The sequence below is a fragment of the Pinus tabuliformis genome, chromosome 7 (assembly GCF_031772625.1).
Source record: "Pinus tabuliformis cultivar Carrire ecotype Pingquan chromosome 7, CPIR1, whole genome shotgun sequence".
Taxonomy (NCBI): Eukaryota; Viridiplantae; Streptophyta; class Pinopsida; order Pinales; family Pinaceae; genus Pinus; species Pinus tabuliformis.
In genome coordinates this window covers 1,455,531,677-1,455,548,698 of record NC_142293.1, presented here as the reverse complement: position 1 = coordinate 1,455,548,698, position 17,022 = coordinate 1,455,531,677, and positions in this window count along the sequence as shown.

Here is a 17,022-nt window from a genome sequence, read left to right as displayed (position 1 = left end):
AAGAGCACCTGCTGCATCCCGAGTAACACAGACCCATTTTGGAAGTTGAGGAGCTGAAGGAGGATCCTGAGAAGGTGGGGGAGGATTGTCATCCTCGCTGTCATCATTTGAAGAAGAAATATTTTCAGAAGTAGAAGGGATAGAGAGAGGTGGCACATCTGCCGAACTAGGCTCGTAGGCTGATATATTTTCAGAAAACTTTACATCTCTTCTAATGATAACATTTTTGGAATTAAGTGGAATAAGTCTGTATCCTTTGACATCTTCAGAATATACAAAAAAAATACATTTTTCACTCTTAGGTTCTAAAGCTTTATGTTTGTCATCTGGAATATGGGTCCATGCTTCACTTCCAAAAACACGAAAGTGACTTACATCTGGTTTAACTGAGCTCCATGCTTCTTCTGGAGTGATATTCTTTAAATCCTTTGTAGGAGTGCTTAATTGCTTCTGCCCAAAAATTAAGACTAAGTCCTTTAGATCGAAGCATACAATTAGCCATTTCCTTTAAGGTGTGATTCTTCCTTTCAGCTACACCATTTTGTTATGGAGTATATGGAACAGTATGTTGCATTTGAATTCCATTCTCAGTGCAAAAGTTAATGAATTTGTTGTTAACATATTCTTTGCCATTATCAGATCTTAGCTTAAGAATTTGATATCCATATTGTTTTTCAACAAAAGCCTTAAAGGCCAAGAACATATTAAATACTTCACTCTTGAGTTTTAAGAAGTATACCCAAGTGCGTCTGGAGAAATCATCAATGAAAGTTAAGAAATACTTTAAGCCAGAGAATGAAACAACTAGAAGTGGACCATATAAATCACTATGCAAAAGCTGTAAAGGGGCTGAGACGTGCCAAGAGGCACATTTTTCAAAACTATCCCGATGATGTTTTCTGAGTACACATCTAGAACAAAGACCATCTCTGCAACATACCATTGGAAGTCCTGTCACCATATTTTACTTACATAGATTCTGAAGGGAGCGATAGTTTAAGTGACCAAATTGCTCATGCCAAACTTTGCTCACTTCATCATTATGAGCAACAAATACCGAGGGAAGATTTGATGACCCAAAGTTGTTAAACTTATACAACCTTGTAGAATCATCAGCAATGCCAGTAGCTAAAATCTATCTAGGATCTCTTAGGTCCTTAATTACAGCATCGTGAGGTGAAAATTCAACGATTTTACCTTCACCTGAATGAGTTATCTAATATACAGATATAAGGTTGGATACACATAATACATCATTAAATTGACTATTGTCTATATGAACAGTTCCAGTCCCTATAACACTAAGAGATCTATCATCACCAACATATATATTTTTATTGTTACAATCATTGAAAGAAGAAAACATGGCTTTGTTTTTGGCCATGTGATAAGAAGCTCCAGAATCAATGAGCCACTCATGAGAATTAGAAGAAGAAGATACAATTAGTGCATATCGAGACCGAGATGTTTGACAACCACATGCAGAAAGTGTTATTCCTGAAGATGAAGTTGAAGTTGAAGAGTGCTCCAAATGGATGTTATGCTTCTTCATTGCTGCTTCCAAGGCTTCCATCTTCTTAAAGCATTTGGATTCTAAGTGGCCATCTCGATTAAAAAAGTGGCAATGTCTATCAGTCTTCTTCCCTTTGTTTTTATTTTCCTTATCATTTTGTTGAAATGATTTTTCATTTTGAGGCTGAAATTGCTTAGGACCATTTTTTGGTTTAGGACCATTCTTTTTAGGATATGACTGCTTAGGATTCTTTGAATTTGGTTGCTGCTGGGCGGCTAAGACTTTCTTAGAAGAGTTTCCAAGATTAAGAAGACCAAGGTGCAAGAGTTTTTTTTTGTTCTCTTATTAAAGAATCACAAAAGGAATCGAAGGAAGGGGACTTATAGTCTTGTCCTTGAGAAATGAAGGCTTCTCTTGTAGAATGGAAGGTGGAAACAAACACAGAGTAGGCTGGTCCCAACTCAGCAAGAATGGAATAGATAAGGTTACCATATTCTTTCTTAACCTTAACACCTTCCAAGAGAAGTCTAAGGGTCTTGAACTTGGACAAAAAATATTCAATGGAAGAAAAATTATTGGGGTCCAATGCAAGCAACTCATTTTCGAGTTGATGGGCTCTAAGTTCATTTTTAATTCCAAAAACTTTAGTGATTTGTTTCATTGCTTCATTAGGAGTATCGAGTTCTGTGATATGGAATCTAAGGTCTGGAGGAATAGACATCCCTATCAACCCACATGCTTGATCTTGCCTATTTTCTCATTTGGCTGCCTTATCTTCATCTTTTGATTTGGTTTCTTGGCCTGAGGCTATTATGTAAAGACCTTTACTTCTAAGTAAATCCACAATATAGGACCACCATTGGAAGTAGTTGGTGCTGTCAAGAATAACTTGACATGGAATTTCCATTTTAACAGAAACTGAAGCTATAGATGCTGAAACTAAGTGTTCCAATGGAAAGATCTCGAAAAATTAGGCTAATTAAAAAAAAGGGCTTCTGGATGAAGAAGTTATGGCTTTTTGAAGAAAGGTTATTGAAGATGCTGACGAAGTGCGGGAATGTGTGGAAATGAATGATAATGTTACATTTAAAAAAAATCTGCCCCCTTTCCAAAATTTATCTAATTAGCTCAACAAAGAGAAAGACTTGAACTCAAGACCTCTATTCTCATAAAGTAACTTTGGACCAAGTGAGCTAGTTTAAAAGGTTAGTAATTTTTGGAAAAGAGAAAGGGGAGTTTTTTTTTTTTTTTAGTCACCGAAGCTTTGGGGTGCATGCTTACTTGAGAAAGCTCTTTTTTGCTTGCAAAAAAAAACCACAAAACCCAAAACAGACATATAAGAAAAAACAAACCTTATGGTTTGAAGTTAGCTTTACCCGGAAACTAACAATTTTGCTCAATGTTTCTGATTTTCCGAGATTACACTAAGGCGCGGCGGAAAAGAGCATACGCATGAGAAAAAAGCTTATTTTCTGTTTATGATTTGCCCAGATCGCACAGAGTCGCGGGGCAAAGAGCATACGCAGAAATGGAAGGTGTAGATCCGGTAATAAAAAACAAAGAGAAAAATAAACCGAAATAAACGGAGAAAAAATAACTAGAACTTGCAAATAAACATTGTATACCTCCAAATCTTAAAAATGACGTAGCTAGGGCTAACGGAAACATTTTTGCGTGAAACAAAAGGGGTTCCTCATTGGAATAGATGCTCCTAACACAACAGAGAAATCCTCTCGGCCCGAAAGCAGTAAAAAACAGTAGATATATGAAATGGAAGTTGGATGCAGTTCTACAGGCTTCAGATTTGGATCACTAACAGATGCGGCCCTCAAATAGCTCTGATACCATGTACGAATTTACAAGGTAAGTTCCTCAGATAGAACACCAAAGAACACCGCTCACAAGCAAATCACAAATCAATACCCCAGTATTGTTGAAGTGGTTAAAACCCTCAATGAGGGAAATAGTCCACGGCCTGAGCCAATGCGACCACTTCAGGCAATTTATTAATAAAAGAATGAAAATTTACATAAGCTTCTCTCATGAATGGTTACCCTACAAATGACCCTCCATGCTCTTTAAATAGAGATCATGGACCAATCAGGTGTTAAACCACGGATCAAGTGTCGGTAATACCGAGGAGAGAATGAACCGTTGGATCACTACATATCGTGACTGTCGGATTGTAAGTTACAAAAGTACATAGTAAAGAAACACACTTTACCTAACTCTACACTAGACCAAGTTATAGTTAACTATTTCCTATGTGTCAGAATATCCTAACAATACAAGCCTTCAAGAAGAAATTTCCCATGTGGAATGTGACATTGCACATGAGAAAAAATGCATTACTAACTCTAAGGTGCTTGCCAAAGTAGAAAGGCAAGTTCCAAACATAGGCCACTCTTGGGGTCACCTCAATCATTATAGTTGTTCTTTATTAACACCTCAAGTTGTTGTTCGGCAATGTGTTGGTGGATAGGAACACTTCCAAAGAAGAGATGATTCTTTAATTGAATGAATTATAGGTGTTAGTGCACTCGATGGACCAAATACTAGAGAAAATTGAAGGTTGCCTTGACTTGCCCCCTCTCTAGATTGTTCTCCAAGAGATAATGGGGATCCTATCCATGTGGAAGCCTTAGGCTCTAGAAGATATTGAATGTTAACTATGTTCTATGGCTATTTACTATCAAGTCCTATTTACTTTGTTTTTTTGCTTGAGTAGAACCCTAGAGGCCACTTATTTCAGACAAAGTTGTTGGTTTTTTGGTACACTATTATTAAAAATTTTGTGTGGCTCTTAAAGAAAATGAAATTTTATGCGTCGCCTAGTTTCCCTAATGGAAGACCAAGACATATTTCAATTTATTATCGTTATTAGAAATATTGAAGAAACTTATACTTAGAAAAAAAATAATTACAAATATCAAATAAATTACAATTAATTTTATTATGAGCTACATGTGTAATTCTTTGGGTGTTCAACCTTTAGTTGACATGTATCCATTCTATTGCACTGGGACACACATTCAATAGGATAGTATGAGGAAAATGTATAATTTATTTTGTGCTCAACCTTGAGATACTTCAGTACCTCAACCATAAATATTTCTAAATTCTGAACTCCTCTCCACAATTTTTTCTCCTTTAAAGTATTTCTAGTTTATCTCACTAGCATTGGATTTTAGTTAAACTCGAGTTTGTATGTATATAGGGTTCAAATTTGAATTCATCATTACCCTCTAAGAACCCTTTAGTCTTTGATAGAGGGGTATACAATTTTTCCCATATAAATGAAATTAAAATAAAATGTTTCTTATCAAATTTCCAAAGAAAACCATTTCTAATTTTTTCAGTCGAAGGATAAAACTTAATTTATAATATGTTTTAACCGTTATTATTTTTGTATTATATATATATATATATATATATATATATATATATATATATATATATATATATATATATATAGAAAAATGAATTCTAACAATTTCTCTCCATATCTTGATAATTTATTACAGTTATGTCTTATTAATGGGAAATGAAGATCAAAACTTTGGTGGTGATGAAATCTTTTGTTATCCGTAGATAAAAATAATTTCAATTCCAATCAACACCCTAGCCTCTTAGTGTTTGGATTTAAAAATGCTAATTGTCTTACATCCTACTCTTTGATTGCATTTACTTAGCTTTCTTGCATTTATGAATATCACCAACATGTTTTGTTTATGCCTATTTATTTTGAAGATATGACAACAAACACTTGAGATTAAAATTTATTAAATCCAACTATGATTCCTTATTACTCCATTTTCAATGTTCATACATTTTTGTTTGATTAAAAATAATGCCAGTTATATGTTCTTTTACAAATGGTTTCATGCATAGGAATGCACATGTGCACTAATCATTGACTCCATAATTCTTATGGAAAACTATTCTTGTAAGTTATATTTATTTTATGGAAAATTTGTGGTTGTTGGTTTGGTTTTAAATAGTTGTTTTTTTTTAATTGGAGATTACAATGATATCTATAAAATAATACTATATCTTTATTTTTATTTTTTAAACTCATTGCAATTACGTGAATAATTGAGTCTTGTAAGAAAGAAAAACAATTTCATTGTATTGAGGAATGATATCCATATTAGATGAAAAAGGTAAATGATTCTACTTAATTTCCTCCCTATGGTTCCTATATATATTATAAGTAAATGATCCAATGAAATTCTCCCCATTTGATTCATGTGTAGAGCTTAAGCAAATAGATATGATTTCTATATAAATTGTAATACAGGGGAACCAATGTCATCTATGTGCACTCCTTGAAATGTACTTAAAGTTTATATTTTAAAGATCCTTGAAATGTACTTAAGGTTCATATTTTAAGCAAGATTCATATTTTAAACAAGATTCGTAGATCTTCACAACTTAACACAATAAAAATTGTGATGTGTTATAAAATTTTAAAATATTTTTCATTTTTATATGAAAATAATAATTTATTTTAATTTGTGAACATTGAAAAGCGAAAATGTAATTAATATTTTAATTTGAAATGTGAACTTTCTCTTGAAATTTGATGCCTATACAATTCCTCCACTTTAAAATCCCAATCTAAGTGTTGAGGGATTAAGGAAATGGTGTCCTTTGCATAGGGCAAAATGAAATACCCTTATCCTCCATGGCAAATTGAAGGACCCTTATCCTCAAAAAATATCTTTATAATATTCAACAACATAAAATATGAATGGTGTTGAAATCTTCATCTACGTCCCTATTTTGTGCATAGAAAAGCAATGATGAATATCATGTGAAATTGTTTTGAATAAAAATAAAAATAAATATTATCAAAAGAAAATATAGTAAGTATTGCATGATTGTGCAGAGGCACATAACATTCATATGCAAAAATAATTACAAGCCTGTGTCAATCGTCAATGGGTTTGATCATTAAACTTTTTATAAATTCATAATTAAGCCAATATACCATTAAAAAAATAGGAGACAGATTGTATAGTGATATATAGAGATTATAAGGGGACGAGGATTGAGCTCAAAGGAGCGCAGGACGAAAAACTAAGGTTACAGGCTGTTACAGAGGCTGTTCTCCATGGAAGAAAGTAAAGGTGGGAGCTCCACTCTCTCCTACAAGCAGGGTGTGGCCAACAGGGGCAAAAAACCAATGGAAAATGTTAGAGAGCCTTCAGAAGGAAGGAAAGGAAACAGTGAAGATGAAAAGGATGGAACTAAGTCAAGGGAGCATATTGGCACAAAGGAAAATGAGGAAGAAGACAAGGAGCAAGGAACAAAAGACAAAGCACACATGGGACCATGTAAACCCAAGGCGGTGGTTACTCCCAGAGTCATTTTAAATGTTCATGCGCTTCAGGTGCATGGGGACCACATGTAGACATATGCAATCATTTGTAAATTCATGGGTTTATGGCCCACTGCAAAAGCCTTACAAACGTTGATTAAATACCACTGGAAACCAAAAGGCAACATTGACCTACATCTTGTGTCTAAGGGTTTCTTCACTGTGGTATTTGCAAATATTGAAGATAAGGATAGAGTGTTTGAAGGAGGGCCCTACTTTTATGCTACACCAGGCCTCTATATGCGACCATGGATTATGAATTTTGTTCCAGAACGTGAAACTTTTACATCGATCCCGGTTTGGGTAAGACTCTAATCTCTACCTCTTGATTACTAGCAAACGGAATCATTATCCACCATAGGAAATAAGTTAGGACGTTTTGTCAAAGCTTTTGAGGCCACTAGAAGGGGAAAGTATACTTCCTTTGCTAGAATTTGTGTGGAGATGGATCTCTCTGGAGCTCTGTCGGATGAGGTTATCTTGGAGGTATTTGATGAAGAATGGGTACAAACAATAGATTATGAACACATTCCATTCAAGTGTCGTAAATGCCACGAGCATGGGCACCTGTTCAGAGACTTCCCTCTCAGTAAAATAGAGAATAAAAGAAAAAATGACACAAAGAAGTATTCCGAAAGCTTCCACAAGGTTGCACATAAAGGAAAAGGAGGCAAAAGAGGGCCAAAGACACATAAATCAAAAGGGCAACAAGCTAGCCAGAACAAGTTTCAAGTCCTCGAAGAGGACAAAGATATAACAGAAGCAGATCAGGCAAAGGGAGGAAGTCCAGTGGAGGAGGGGAAAGAAGAAGATAGTGAACAAACACAAGATAATAACAAACAGAAAGAAACTATGATGAGTGATGCAGAACTGGAGATGGACCATGAAATGACCCAGAGTGAGATGGAAATGGAGGACCATGAACTACAGGAAATTCTTGAGAAAGAGAACCTAGATTTGGAAGGTTTCTTGAATCAAGGAACCAGAGAAGGGATAGACTCATTACCTCCAGAGGAGTTCAATAGAGTTCAACAACTGTTTATATGGAAAACCCATAATAAAGGGGTGGAGAGACAAAGAAACAATGATAGGTAGGGAAGCGAAGGAGTGAAAACGATGAAAACCACAACAGGACTAGCACCCAGAAACCCAGGAATGAAAAGAGGCAGAAAAAAGCAGAATGAGCTATTGATGGAATGTGGAAAGCTAATGATAGATTTAGGTAAGATGAAAGACCTATCCAGTTACTCCTTTACCAATATTTAATTATGAAGTTCACTTCTTGGAATATCAGGGGTCTAGGTAGTAAAAGAAAACAAAGATTACTGAGTAACATAATGAAACAAGCAGCTCTGGATGTGATCTTCATCCAGGAAACCAAGTTTTCCATTCAGAAAATAAAATATATCCATAGTAAATGGCTCAATAGGTTTGAGTTTCTGGAAGTCAAAGCAGAGAATATAGCAGGAGGTATCCTCACTCTTTGGAACCCACAAAAAATTCCCATAATAGATGCTGAGGCATCTAGGGATTATTTATTTGCGGCCATTCAACCTGTGGGAGACAAGGAAACCTACCTGGTTACGAATGTGTATAGCCCTCAAAGAATGGATGATGAACTTAGATTTCTAAATTCACTGGATAATCTCAGAGACAAATATGCAGGAATACCCTGGATCTTGGGGGGCGATTTCAACATGATCAAATCACTTTCGGAGAAAAAAGGGGGAACTAGAGTTCTAGGCAAAGACTCTTCGACATTTCAAACCTTTATTAATAAGATGAAGCTAGTGGACATTGTAACGAGTAATGGTACCTTTACTTCGAACAATAAAGAGGAGGAGAGTCTTAGGTGGCCTCAAAATTAGACAGATTCATAATCTCAAAGGACCTTATGCTCAATGACAAGGAAATGGTAGCAAGAGTTCTCCCCTTTGGAGGCTCAGATCACTGGCCAGTTCAACTTGAGGTTCAGGGCATTGATACCCCCAGGAACAGACCTTTTCTATTTGAGAACATCTCGCTTTCCCACCCAGATTTCATCAGCAACATAGCTAATTGGCGGTCAGAAGATTTAAACATTCAGGGCACTAGAATGTTCCTTCTTCATAAAAGACTAAAACACATCAAACTCCGACTTAAAGATTGGAACAAGAATGTATATGGCAATATTTTTGAGGAGAAAAGATCTGTTGAAGGTAAAATGTAGGAACTCAACCAAGCCCTTATCACGGAGGGCTTTGATAAAGTCAGAAGTGATCAAGTCACCAAATATCATCGAAACTGGGAGAATTTATGTAAACAAGAGGAAATATTTTGGAGAAAAAAATCTAGAGTTCAGTGGCTAAAAGAGGGAGAACTAATACTCGATTTTTCCACAAATACACCACGGCGAATAGAGCTCATAACAATATTTCTTTAATCAAGGACGGAGGAGGAAATCTTCTCAATTCTCATGAAGAAATAGAAGCATTTCTAGTTCAGCACTTTCGAAGCATATCACAGGAAACCTGTTATGATAGAGAACACTCCATCAGGGAATTCACTAAAAATATACCCAAGCTGGTGTCTAGAGAGGATAATTTCAACCTTTACAGGCCAATGACTAAAGAGGAGGTTAGTGGGGTACTCAAAGAAATGCAGAATGGTAATGCGCCAAGCCCGGATGGTTTCAATGTTGATTTCTTTAGAGCTTGCTGGAATATTGTCAAACAGGATATTCTGAATGTAGTAGAAGACTCCAAAATGAACAAAACTATTTTGAAGGCTTTGAATACCTCTTTTATAGCCCTAATCCCTAAATAGAAGCTAGCTCAAACCCCTGAGAGGTTCAAACCAATAGCTTTGTGTAATGTGGTTTACAAGATAATATCAAAAGTTGTAGCGAATAGACTCAAACCCCTCCTTCCTACCCTAGTTTCTGTTGAAAAATCTGGATATGTGGAAGGAAGGCAAATTCTTAATAACATCATTCAAGCACATGAAGTGGTGCACTCTCTAACTAGCAAGAGAAAGGCTGGAATGATCATGCAATTGGACATAGCCAAAGCTTATGATAAGCTGAATTGGACCTATATCAGGAAAGTTCCTATTGCTTTCGGGTTTGATCACAATTGGGTGAGATGGATCCTAGCTCTGGTTACTTCTTCTAGCTTTTCAATTATGGTCAATGGTTCTCCCTCGGAGACCTTTATTCCTTGTAGAGGCCTTAGGCAGGGTGATCCACTCTCTCCCTTTCTCTTCATCCTCATGATGGAAGGACTAGGTCGGTCTATCAAGCATGCAAAAGAAGTTGGCAAAATCAAAGGTCTCCAACTCTCTGACAATGGACATGCCTTGACTCATCAACAATTTGTTGATGATACCATGCTGCAAGGAATCCCCATAGTCAAAGAAGCTCTTGCGTATAAACAAATCCTCAGTGACTTTGCCATGGCTTTAGGTATGGAAGTTAATCTCTCCAAATCTAAGATTTTTTTCTTCAATAATGATATTGCTATTCAGAGGAACATATCTAGAATTCTGGGCTTTCAAAGAGATTCTCTCCCCTCAAAATATCTGGGAGTTCCTCTAACTGCTAAACCATTATACAAGAGCATCTGGGAGCAGGTGATTAATAAATTGCAAGATAAAACCAGGAAATGGACTATGAGATCCTTAAACTTGGTTGGTAGGTTGGTGCTCACAAAGGTTGTACTTCAATCAATCCCAGTCTTTGTGCTTTCAGCTCTCCCAGCTCCTAAAGGAGTCCTACATCAATTGAGAAACATACAAAGAGACCTTTTATGGGGCAAGGGGGAATAAAGGAAGAAATGGGCCTTAGTAACCTGGAAAAAAGTCTGCAAACCCAAAACCACGGGGGTCTTGGATTGGAGGATCCTGAGATTCTTGGCAAGGTTTTAGGGGCAAAATTATGGTGGCGCTGGATAAAAGAACTAGAGGCTCAATGGGCTATTATTTGGAAAGAAAAATATGCTAGCTCATGGCAAGATAATGACCACATAAGGATGGATGGTAATATAAAGGGATCACACATTTGGAATAAACCCTGGTAAAATAGGGGCTTAGTTCAAGATAACAGCTTCGGGGAAATTAGAGAGGGAGACTTAGATTTATTCTGGGAGGACAGATGGCAATAAGAACCTATTTTGTTAAAAGAGGATTTGGAGGACCTCAAAGAAGAGGCAGATACTAAGGGGCTTTCTAAGGTTAAGGATTTTTGGGATCAAAACAATAGTATAGGGAAATGGAGAAATTGGAGGAAATTTGATTTCAGAGATGACAACCCACTGAAAGCTAAGGCTGAGACACTAATGAAAGGGTTAGAACAAAGGAAAATTCTAGTATCAGGGGGGCATGACCAGCTAAGATGGGGCAACAACAATGAGGGTACCTTTAATCTCAAGGAAGCAAAACTCATACTCCTTGAACTAGATTCCCATGCTCCGGATAGGATTTGGCAAAATCTATGGAGGCATCAAGGTTGGATGAAAATTAAACTCTTCATGTGGTTGGTTCTGCATGGGAAAATTCTGACCTGGGATAACATTTGGAAGAGGGGTGTCCTGGGGCCTTCCAGATGCCAGCTCTGTGAAGCTGAAGAGGAAACTATGGAGCACCTTCTCAACAACGGCATTTTCACTTCTAGGTTATGGGATTCTTTTGCCTTCATCTTCCAATAGTCTCATAGGGACAATGGGAGTATTATCAATACCCTTATCAACCGGAGAAGAAACTTTTCGGATAATGAAGTTCTTGTTTTAGCTTGGGCCCTTACACCAAGCTTCATTATTTGGAATGTCTGGAAGGAAAGGAACAATAGAATCTTCAAGAATGTTAAGAAACCTTCCCATTGCCTTTATGATCTGATCCTAAAATAGCTTAAGGAGACGGTTGGCACTATAGTTTGAAATCTCCCTACGAATTCACCTTCAACAACAGATTTTAGGATTCTCTGTCAGCGAGAGTTGTGGGGACTTATTCCTCAGGGCTTGGATAGGAAAGTTTCAATTTTGGATCCTAAGCTAGATTTCTGGCATCCTCCCCCTAAGGGTTTTATGAAATTCAACATTGATGGTGCTTCAAAAGGTAATCCGGGCACGGTCGGCTATGGAGGGTTGTTAAGGGATGAAAACGGAAGTATTCTGTTCATATTCTATTGCCATTTACGAAGAGCCACCAACAACATGGCAAAATTAATGGCTATGGAGCAATGTCTAGAGTTCCTAGTTCAAGATAACCGCCAAAATATGATCATTGAAGCTGATTCAAAGTTAATCATTAACTCGGTCAAGAGAATCAGCTGGGGTACGAAGCCAGAAAAAGCCTCAAGAAACTGGAGGCTGTTCCAGGTCTTTCAACGGATTCACAGTCACCTCCAGTGCCTGAGAATAGTTAGTTTTATACATGTGCGAAGAATGGCCAATAAACTGGCAGATTTTATGGCTAATCAAGGAGTGATCTGCACAGATAACAGGGTGGCGACGAACTGGCATGAGCTACCTCAAAATATATTCAAAGCGAAGTGTCAATACCAAGCAGATGAAGATAAGACAGTGTTTATGAAAAGAGCCATGGAGGCAGGGTATAGATGACTAGCAGTTTTTTGTTTAGCGGTTTCCTCACAGTTGGGTCTTTTGAGGGTTGTTTAGTGGTTTGCTCACAGTCGGGTCAACCTTCGCATCCCGGGTTGATATGTTCACTGTAGTTTCCAGTTGCAACAGAGCGGGCGATTTGATTTTTTGGATAACAGGCAGGTTGGCGGTTACTTCAGGTCACATCGATTCAGGAAGGGTAGATGCAGTGAGCGATCGGGAGCCAGGAACTATCGGAGGTTGCGAAACTAGGGGATTTTCCTCTTTGTTCGCATTACCATGGACTAAGCGGTTTTCCAGTGATCGCAGCCCTAGTAAGCAGGAAGCGGTTTTTCCATTTCAGGAGCGATTCCATTCAGCGTGCTCCACGTGGCGGTGGGGTTGGGAGGAATACTCCCATTATCGCACATTATTGTTCGTGAATGTAGGCGGGTGCGATATGACTCTCAATCGTCGGATTTTGCAAGGCAGATCTATGGATGAGATTGATCGAGCATTTTGATGTGTCCTCATGGTAAACATCGCGCTGCTTCGCATAGCGATATTAGCCATAACTGTTGGATCAAGCGGGGAGGTTCGACGGTTGAGATTTAAGAAGCAAGTTAGGAAAATGGCGGGAAGCAATTTGTTCTTGGCGGGAAGAGGCTTATCACTCATTCCACTGATTCGCAGGTAAGGGAGTTGTGTGGATTTGAAAACTTTTTATTTTGGCAATTTTGTTCCTCTTCGGGTCTGAATCCAGTTTCTTGTATTTTTCTTTAGAGAGTTGTAAGGTTTGGTTGTAGGGGGCAGGGCTTTTGCCTTGGGCCTGGTTTCAGGTTTTGCTGGGTTCTCTCCTTGGTCCACAACCCATCGAGATTGTTGTATTTTATGTACTTTATTTTTTGTTTAATGAAATAGAAGGTTCGATTCTTGCATTAGAAAAAAAAAAGATATATAGAGATTATAAGCGTGCATCCATCGTCAATGGATTTCATTGTTCAATCCTTTTATAAATTCAGAATTAAGATATTCTACAGTCGTTATGCAGATATTGTATGCCATACATCCGAAATTTTTGCATAATATTAAAAAATACGAGCCCTATCATGAGTCTCTTGGTATTTTTGTAACTTCCATAATAGACAGTGTTTTGCAAAGAGAAAACCAGTGTGGTCAACTGATTTAGATCAATACCAATAGCAGGTGTTCACAAAACATATGAATGATGTATATACGTGTTTGTATACCGGCGTTACACATGTAATAATTTGGTCACAAATTCCATAGCCAATGCGATCAGAGGAGCTGATACTCGAAGGACTAGAAAGAGGAGAAGCAACACAAATACAAGGATGCTCATCAATATCATATCCAAAGCAATGATGGCAAAGACGGGTCTGGTGTTAATCAACATGCTCTGCAACCATAGCAGAAATTTACAAACGTCTGAAGCATAAGTAACGGGCCACTCCTTCTCCCACTTCATCCCGTGCTGTGGAGGCAAGTAATTTGTTTCCTACATCGTCAACTCCTGAATCCGTTTTCTCAACACTATCATCTCCGTGTCCACTCTACTTCAAGCACTGGCAATGGAAGTGTTTTTGAAAATAAACATTAAACTATAATCTGGATTTCATAACCATAGACGGCTAGACATAGAAGTAATGCTTAGTTAGATATTTATTTATGAAAAGTGGAAAGTTCTAGATGATCAGATCAAAGTACTTGAGCCAAATTGGTTTTCACTAGATCTCGCGGCTTTAACAATAGTTCTTTTCAAGATGATCCTGTATTGAATTTGGGAATTAGCTTGTGACGTCTCACAAACTGATCTTCCGAAGTTTGTTTGAAGAGGGCGCAATAACCCGCACAGACCTTCTGCTCCATGGACAACCCCGATAACTTTGGCCATGGCAGTAGCAACCCTGACATCCACTGCTTTTATGAAGAGATTGAAACTAATTTACTTTGGGTCAGTGATGAGGACCAGAATAATTGCAATTGCAATATTTGCATGAGTAAGAAGAAATGCATTCAAATGAATGCAATGGAGAAGAATATATATACATGATATGCAACAGTTGCTTACAGTGAAATCAATCAACTTGCGCCTCTCCCTCTGCAGCATTGGCATTTGCACGTGGAGGCGCTGAACACAAAAGAACCTGCTCACTCTTGCGGTGAACACAAAAGAACTTTGATTCCGTCAATAGTAGTTTCTGTGAAGAGCAGAAATTATGATTGCTTTAAAGTTGGCTATTGCTGTGATGTTTGTGCTATGTGTAATGCAATTTGTTATTTCGGGAAATAATAATGTTCACAATGTTGAGGCGTGGGCGCTCTTAGCTCTCAAGTCTGGTACCATCGATAAATCTGACAGTCTCAAAGATTGGGGTTGCATACAAGGGCCACTGAATCCTTGCCTCTGGTTAGGCATCGTATGTGATCACAGCAACAATGTGATAACTGGCCTGGATCTCTCCAACAAGAAACTCGACGGAGTAATTTCAGCTCAAATTTAATTGTTATCCGACCTTAGGACTCTGAATCTGAGCACCAATCCTTTTTCCAGCCAGTTCCAGCCCGCCATTTTCAATCTCAACGAACTTCAACCGCTGGACATCAGCGGGAACGAATTCCTCAGACATTTCCCAGTCGGCATCTCGCAGCTCAAAAGCCTAGTGGAATTCAACGCCTAGAGCAACAATTTCGCCGATCCGCTTTCCGCGGAATTCACATAGCTACCCCTTCTTCGACGTCTGAATTTAGAGGGGAGTTTCTTCGAAGGACGAATTCCACCCTCATTCAGCTCGATTGCCACGCTCACATTTCTTAATCTCGCGGGTAATAATCTCACTGAGGCTCTCCCTTCGGAATTGGGGAAACTCCGCAATGTGGAGCGTGTCGAGCTCGTCTACAATTCCTTCTCTAGCAAAATCCCCCTCCCACATAGGCCACACGGCCAAGATCGAATACCTGGACATTGCATCCTCAGGCCTCTCGGGGGCTCTACTGGTCGAATTAAGCGAACTGCGAAGCCTTCACTCGTTGTATCTCTTTAAAAACAATTCGAGAGTTGGAAACCCTCCCCGCACTCTGGGACCTCGACCTGTCCCAAAACAGACTCACCGACCCCATTCCGAATACCTTCACGCAGCTCAAACATTTGAGACTCCTCAACCTGATGATCAACTACATGACCGGCCAGGTTCTGCGCATAATCGTTCTATTCAACAATAGATTCACAGGTAAAATACCTTTGGCTCTCGCTCGTTGCCCTACACTGTGGCGCGCATAGCTCGAATCATAACAGGCTCAGTGGTCAGATACCCATTGGGCTAGACCCCACTGGGCTTGACCTGCTGCAGAACCTAAGCCATTTCGGTGTTTCGCATAACGGAAACAATAACTAGCAGTTGCAAGAAAACATTGGCTAAGCGGTAGATATAATTTCAAATTTTGAGCGGTAAATATAAATTCAAATTTGTATGGCTGTACCTCGCATTCCGTCGATTGTTCTTCGTCCGTATTTCATAGTAGATGCAGTTATATGGCAAACCAATGCTACGTGGCATACGCACATTTATTGCATTAATTCCAGGTTCCACTTGCTCGGAAAAATGGAGCCATCGGAAAACATGGAGTAACATGCATGCTCAGCTGGTCACATTTCAGATGCGCCTCCAGATGCATAGCATGGTTTTATGTATGGTTAGCATGGCATCTAGTACTGTCAAATACTATCTTAGAGACATTAAATATCTAATAGCATAGCAAATATTGCTCGCAGAGAAAGAGTGTCAAACATAAATCAGTGCTATTGTGGAGGTGTGATGAAACAAAAATATTAAAACAATGGTGACAGATAAATGGACTGAACTTACCAAATTTTTTTAGAAATATGAATTTGTAGCCTCAGGCCATCTTACTAATTTTATTATAGATGATTGTTTTTCTTCTATGATAATAATGTGTAATGATTATTTTATATATTTTTTGATTTAATTTATTTGGTTGGAATGTAATGTTTATTTTATATATATATATATATATATTTTTTTAAATTTGTTTAGAAGGAATTAAAAATGTGAATTGTAAACTTTCTAAAATTTTATATATAAAACATTGACCTAACTGTTATTTTATCCCATTTCTAACCAAAAACTTGAAAACCTCCAGAAACATCGAGTAAATAAACCACCACTAATACTTTCAGGGTACACAGACTATGCATTTGACTGCTAATAATTTATAAAATCCTACCTACAAACCAAACATGAACAATTAAGTGATTTTCGCCGGACTGGCAGACTAAAATAAAAATATGTCCGTACCAATATGTATGAATAGGGATGTCACGAAGACAATGATGCTGGATTTTCACAGAGTCGATTGTCAGGTTTTCATTGTAGCGATTTCCAATATCCAGCAAAATCAATGGTCATTGCTATTCATGTACGGCCTCTCGCCTGTGTTTTCTCACCGACGTGCATTTGTTCTTTTGCGTCAATGGTCATTGCTATTCATGTACGGCCTCTCGCCTGTGTTTT